This window comes from Oncorhynchus clarkii, chromosome 24 (genome assembly GCF_045791955.1).
Source record: "Oncorhynchus clarkii lewisi isolate Uvic-CL-2024 chromosome 24, UVic_Ocla_1.0, whole genome shotgun sequence".
Classification (NCBI taxonomy): domain Eukaryota; kingdom Metazoa; phylum Chordata; class Actinopteri; order Salmoniformes; family Salmonidae; genus Oncorhynchus; species Oncorhynchus clarkii.
In genome coordinates this window covers 35669668-35677167 of record NC_092170.1, presented here as the reverse complement: position 1 = coordinate 35677167, position 7500 = coordinate 35669668, and the positions used below count along the sequence as shown (strand labels likewise).

The 7500-nt window shown below is 43.1% G+C and overlaps 1 protein-coding gene across 2 annotated transcripts in view; it reads left to right on the top strand.

Moving 5' to 3' along the window:
* The window catches only part of LOC139382931 (F-BAR and double SH3 domains protein 2-like), a 120879-nt gene that overhangs the window by 80425 nt on the left and 32954 nt on the right, over positions 1-7500 (top strand). The window lies entirely within an intron of this gene.

Sequence of the window (7500 nt, the reverse complement as noted above, 5' to 3'; positions counted from 1 at the left end):
ACACACACAGAACACACAATAACTAATGCTGTGTAAGGAAGGGTTCACTAATGCTGTGTAAGGAAGAGTTCACTTCTCTCTCCCCTCCTCCCCTTCCTTCTCTCTCTCCTCCTCCCCAGGATACTGTATGTGACTGTATTGAACCCCAGGATACTGTATTGAACCCCAGGGTACTGTATGTGACTGTATTGAACCCCAGGGTACTGTATTGAACTCCAGGATACTGTATGTGACTGTATTGAACCCTAGGGTACTGTGTTGAACCCCTCGATACTGTATTGAACCCCAGGATACTGTATGTGACTGTATTGAACCCCAGGATACTGTACGTGACTGTATTGAACCCCAGGATACTGTATGTGACTGTATTGAACCCCAGGATACTGTACGTGACTGTATTGAACCCCAGGATACTGTATGTGACTGTATTGAACCCCATGATACTGTACGTGACTGTATTGAACCCCAGGATACTGTACGTGACTGTATTGAACCCCAGGATACTGTACGTGACTGTATTGAACCACAGGATACTGTACGTGACTGTATTGAACCCCAGGATACTGTACGTGACTGTATTGAACCCCAGGGTACTGTATGTGACTGTATTGAACCCCAGGGTACTGTATGCGACTGTATTGAACCCCAGGATACTGTATGTGACTGCATTGAACCCCAGGGTACTGTATTGAACCCCAGGGTACTGTATTGAACCCCAAGATACTGTATGTGACTGCATTGAACCCCAGGGTACTGTATTGAACCCCAGGATACTGTATGTGACTGTATTGAACCCCAAGATACTGTATTGAACCCCAGGATACTGTACGCAACTGTATTGAACCCCAGGATACTGTATGTGACTGTATTGAACTCCAGGGTACTGTATGTGACTGTATTGAACCCCAGGATACTGTACGTGACTGTATTGAACCCCAGGATACTGTACGTGACTGTATTGAACCCCAGGATACTGTACGTGACTGTATTGAACCCCAGGATACTGTACGTGACTGTATTGAACCCCAGGATACTGTACGTGACTGTATTGAACCCCAGGGTACTGTATTGAACCCCAGGGTACTGTATTGAACCCCAATATACTGTATGTGACTGTATTGAACCCCAGGATACTGTATTGAACTCCAGGGTACTGTATTGAACCCCAGGATACTGTATGTGACTGTATTGAACCCCAGGGTACTGTATTGAACTCCAGGGTACTGTATTGAACCCCCGGGTACTGTATTGAACCCCAGGATACTGCATGTGACTGTATTGAACCCCAGGATACTGTATTGAACCCCAGGATACTGTGTGTGACTGTATTGAACCCCAGGATACTGTATTGAACCTCATGGTACTGTATTGAACCCCAAAATACTGTATGTGACTGTATTGAACCCCAAGATACTGTATGTGACTGTATTGAACCCCAGGATACTGTATTGAACTCCAGGATACTGTATTGAACCCCAAGATACTGTATGTGACTGTATTGAACCCCAGGGTACTGTATTGAACCCCAGGGTACTGTATTGAACCCCAGGATACTGTATGTGACTGTATTGAACCCCATGATACTGTATTGAACCCCAGGATACTGTATGTGACTGTATTGAACCCCAGGATACTGTATTGAACCTCATGGTACTGTATTGAACCCCAAGATACTGTATGTGACTGTATTGAACCCCAGGGTACTGTATGTGACAGCTGAGAGAGTCTCTAGTGAATAATAGATAGATGGACATGGTGACAAGGGAACAGGGCTTCAGGCTAGACACACACACACACACACACACACACACACACACATACATACACACACACACACACACACACACACACACACAGAGAGTAGAGAGTAGAGAGTAGATAGGAGTGTACTGTTCAGGAGGAGCTCAACACCTCCCCCTGCTGTTGAAAATGGGCAGTGAGGGTTCTATTGAGACTGCCTCTGACAGATGTGGCTGCTTACCATATCTACATACATACCTACATACATACATACATACATACATACATACAGTTGAAGTCAGAAGTTTGCATACACTTAGGTTGGAGTCATTACAACTTGTTTTTCAACCACTCCACAAATTTCTTGTTAACAAACTATAGTTTTGGCAAGTCAGTTAGGACATCTACTTTGTGCATGACACAAGTAATTATTCCAAAAATTGTTTACAGACAGATTATTTCACTTATCATTCACTGTATCACAATTCCAGTGGGTCAGAAGTTTAGATACACTAAGTTGACTGTGCCTTTAAAAAGCTTGGAAAATTCCAGATACTGATGTCATGGCTTTTGAAGCTTCTGATAGGCTAATTGACATAATTTGAGTCGATTGGAGGTGTACCTGTGGATGTATTTCAAGGCCTTCCTTCAAACTCAGTGCCTCTTTGCTTGACATCATGGGAAAATCAAAAGAAATCAACCAAGACCTCAGAATTCTTTTTTTACACCTCCACAGGTCTGGTTCATCCTTGGCAGCAATTTCCAAACTCCTGAAGGTACCACATTCATCTGTACAAACAATAGTACGCAAATAAACACCATGGGACCACGCTGCCGTCATACCGCTCAGGAAGGAGACGCGTTCTGTCTCATAGAGATGAACGTACTTTGGTGCAAAAAGTGCAAATCAATCCCAGAACAACAGCAAAGGACCCTGTGAAGATGCTGGAGGAAACAGGTACAAAAGTATCTATATCCACAGTAAAACGAATCCTATCGACATAACCTGAAAGGCCGCTCAGCAAGGAAGAAGCCACTGCTCCAAAACCGCCATAAAAAAGCAAGACTACGGTTTGCAACTGCACATGGGGACAAAGATCGTACTTTTTGGAGAAATGTCCTCTGGTCTGAAGAAACAAAAATAGAACTGTTTGACCATAATGACAATCAATATTTTTGGAGGAAAAAGGGGGAGGCTTGCAAGCCTAAGAACACCATCCCAACCGTGAAGCACGGGTGGCAGCATCATGTTGTGGGGGTGCTTTGCTGCAGGAGGGACTGGTGCACTTCACAAAATAGATGGCATCATTTGGAGGGAAAATTATGTGGATATATTGAAGCAACATCTCAAGTCATCAGTCAGGAAGTTAAAGCTTGGTCGCAAATGGGTCTTCCAAATGGACAATGACCCCAAGCATACTTCCAAAGTTGTGGCAAAATGGCTTAAGGACAACAAAGTCAAGGTATTGGAGTGGCAGTCACAAAGCCCTGACCTCAAGCCTATAGAAAATTTGTGGGCAGAACTGAAAAAGCGTGTGCAAGCGAGGAGGCCTACAAACCTGACTCAGTTACACCAGCTCTGTCAGGAGGAATTGGACAAAATTCACCCATCTTATTGTGGGAAGCTTGTGGAAGGCTACCCGAAACGTTTGACCCAAGTTAAACAATTTAAAGGCAATGCTACCAAATACTAATTGAGTGTATGTAAACTCCTGACCCACTGGGAATGTGATGGAAGAAATAAAAGCAGAAATAAATCATTCTCTCTACTATTATTCTGACATTTCACATTCTTAAAATAAAGTGTTGATCCTAACTGACCTAAGACAAGGAATTTTTACTGGGATTAAATGTCAGGAATTGTGAAAAACTTAGTTTAAATGTATTTGGCTAAGGTGTATGTTAATTTCCGACTTCAACTGTACATGCATACATACATACATACCATACATAACATACACACACACACACACATACATACATACATACATACATACACACACACAGAAAGAGCATAACTGTTCCTATGATATTATAGCTGTTTGCACTGAATGTTACGTGATGCAGTCGTGACACGGAGAGATGTGATTTTTGTCATTTTCTGGCCCTTGAATCATTCTGTTGTTCACACTACCCTACATGGATAGGTGGAGAGAGAGAGGGAGGAGAGGAAGGGGGGATGAGTGGAGGGGTAGGGTGGGGGTAGTATTGGGACTAGCCTTGACCCTCAATGACGGAATTTCCCTAGATTTGTCATCATACCATTGTTTCAGCTGTGTGTGTGTGTGTATATGCGTGTGAGTGAGTGAGTGTGTGTTGGGACATTGAGTTGCCATTATCATCATTGTACGATGGAATGTGTGATAGGCTGACATTTAAGGCAACGGTTTGGAGAGAGGAGGGTATGCGTGTGCGTGTGCGTGCGCGTGTGCTCGTGCGCTTGTGTGTGTGTGTGTGTGTGCGTGCGTGTGTGTGTGTTTTGGATAGGGCTATAGTGCTGTCACAGCTGCTGCTGGGAAAGGTGAAGGGGGTTCAGATTCCTACACAACAAGAGAACACACAGACTCAAGTCACACACCATGACCCAAAGAACCTACAGTACCATACACACACACACACACACACACACACACACACACACACACACACACACACACACACACACACATTTATACATACTCTGCACCATCAAACCACAGTCTCCCCTGCTCTCCTTCCTTTCAAATACTACTTTTTCCCTTCACTCCTTCTTCCTCCCTTTCCCTGCGTATACTACAGTTTCTATCCAGTCTATTATCTCTTAATGATTCATTTGTGTCTTTCTCTCTGATTCAATCATATTTCATTTGATTTAATTCAAGGGGCTTTATTGGCATGGGAAACATATGTTAACATTGATCTTTATTGGCATGGGAAACATATGTTAACATTGATCTTTATTGGCATGGGAAACATATGTTAACATTGATCTTTATTGGCATGGGAAACATATGTTAACATTGATCTTTATTGGCATGGGAAACATATGTTAACATTGATCTTTATTGGCATGGGAAACATATGTTAACATTGCCCAAGCAAATGAAATAGATAATAAACAAAAGGGAAATATTCTATTAAAAAAGAACAGTAAACATTACACACAAAAGTAGAGATATTTGCTGAGCATATATAAATTGTCATATTATGTCTTTATACAATGTTAATGATGTGCAAATAGTTAAAGTACAAAAGGGAAAATAAATAAATATAAATATGGGTTGTATTTACAATGGTGTTTGTTCTTCACAGGTTGCTCGTTTCTTTTGGCAACAGGTCACACATCTTGCTGCTGTGGTATTTCACCTAATAGATATGGGATTTGTTTTCAAATTCTTTGTGGGTCTGTGTAATCTGAGGGAAATATGTGTCTCTAATATGGTCATACATTTGGCAGGAGGTTAGGAAGTGTAGCTCAGTTTCCACCTCATTTTGTGGGCAGTGTGCACATAGCCTGTCTTCTCTTGAGAGCCATGTCTGCCTACGGCGGCCTCTCAATGGCAAGGCTATGCTCACTGAGTCTGTACATAGTCAAAGCTTTCCTTAAGTTTGGGTCGGTCATAGTGTTCAGGTATTCTGCCACTATGTACTCTCTGTTTAGGGCCAAATAGCATTCTAGTTTGCTCTGTTTTTTTGTTAATTCTTTCCAATGTGTCAAGTAATTATCTTTTTGTTTTCTCGTGATTTGTTTGGGTCTAATTGTGTTGCTGTCCTGGGGCTCTGTGGGGTGTGTTTGTGTTTGTGAACAGAGCCCCAGGACCAGCTTGCTTAGGGGACTCTTCTCCAGGTTCATTTCTCTGTAGGTGATGGCTCTGTGGGGTGTGTTTGTGAAACAGAGCCACAGGACCAGCTTGCTTAGGGGACTCTTCTCCAGGTTCATCTCTCTGTAGGTGATGGCTTTGTTATGGAAGGTTTGGAAATCACTTCCTTTTAGGTGGTGACAATGGGTTCTTTCACTGATCATTTATTTTTAGCCAGACCCTGATTGGTATGTCGAATGTTAAGTGCCTTTTGATGGCATAGAAGGCTCTTCTTGCCTTGTCTCTCAGATCGTTCACATCTTTGTGAAAATTACTTGTGGCGCTGATGTTTAGGCCGAGGTATGTATAGTTTTTTTGTGTGTTCTAGGGCAACAGTGTCTAGATGGAATTTGTATTTGTGGTCCTGGCGACTGGACCTTTTTTAGAACACCATTATTTTGGTCTTACTGAGATTTACTGTCAGGTCTGACAGAATCTGTGCAGAATATCTAGGTGCTGCTGTAGGCCCTCCTTGGTTGGGGACAGAAGCACCAGATCATCAGCAAACAGTAGACATTTGACTTCAGATTCTAGCAGGGTGAGGCCGGGTGCTGCAGAATGTTCTAGTGCCTCTCGCCAATTAGTTGATTTTTATACCGTCGTGGCCAAAAGTTTTGAATGACACAAATATTAATTTCCACAAAGTTTGCTGCTTCAGTGTCTTTAGATATTTTTGTCAGATGTTACTATGGAATACTGGAGTATAATTACAAGCATTTCATAAGTGTCAAAGGATTTTATTGACAATTACATGAAGTTCATGCAAAGAGTCAATATTTGCAGTGTTGACCCTTCTTTTTCAAGACCTCTGCAATCTGCCCTGGCATGCTGTCAATTAACTTCTGGGCCACATCCAGACTGATGGCAGCCCATTCTTGCATAATGCTTGGAGTTTGTCAGAATTTGTGGGTTTTTGTTTGTCCACCCACCTCTTGAGGATTGACCACAAGTTCTCAATGGGATTAATACGGTCTGGTGAGTTTCCTGGCCATGGACCCAAAATATTGATGTTTTGTTCCTCGAGCTACTTAGTTATCACTTTTGCCTTATGGCAAGGTCCTCCATTATGCTGGAAAAGGCATTGTTCGTCACCAAACTGCTCCTGGATGGCTGGGAGAAGTTGCTCTCGAAGGATGTGTTGGTACCATTCTTTATTCATGGCTGTTCTTAGGCAAAATTGTGAGTGGGCCCACTCCCTTGGCTGTGAAGCAACCCCACACACATGAATGGTCTCGGGATGCTTTACTGTTGGCATGACATAGGACTGATGGTAGCGCTCACCTTGTCTTCTCCGGACAAGCTTTTTTCCGGATGCCCCAAACAATCGGAAAGGGGATTCATCAGAGAAAATGACTTTACCCCAGTCCTCAGCAGGCCAATCCCTGTACCTTTTGCAGAATATCAGTCTGTCCCTGATGTTTTTCCTGGAGAGAAGTGGCTTCTTTGCTGCCTTTCTTGACACCAGGCCATCCTCCAAAAGTCTTCACCTCACTGTGAGTGTAGATGCACTCACACCTGCCTGCTGCCATTCCTGAGCAAGCTCTGTACTGGTGGTGCCCCGATCCCGCAGCTGAATCAACTTTAGAAGACGGTCCTGGCGCTTGCTGGACTTTCTTGGGCGCCCTGAAGCCTTCTTCACAACAATTGAACCGCTCTCCTTGAAGTTCTTGATGATCCGATAAATGGTTGATTTAGGTGCAATCCTACTGGCAGCAATATCCTTGCTTGTGAAGCCCTTTTTGTGCAAAGCAATGATGATGGCACGTGTTTCCTTGCAAGTAACCATGATTGACAGAGGAAGAACAATGATTCCAAGCACCACCCTCCTTTTGAAGCTTCCAGTCTGTTATTCAAACTCAATCAGCATGACCGAGTGATCTCCAACCTTGTCCTCGTCAACACTCACACCTGTGTTAACGAG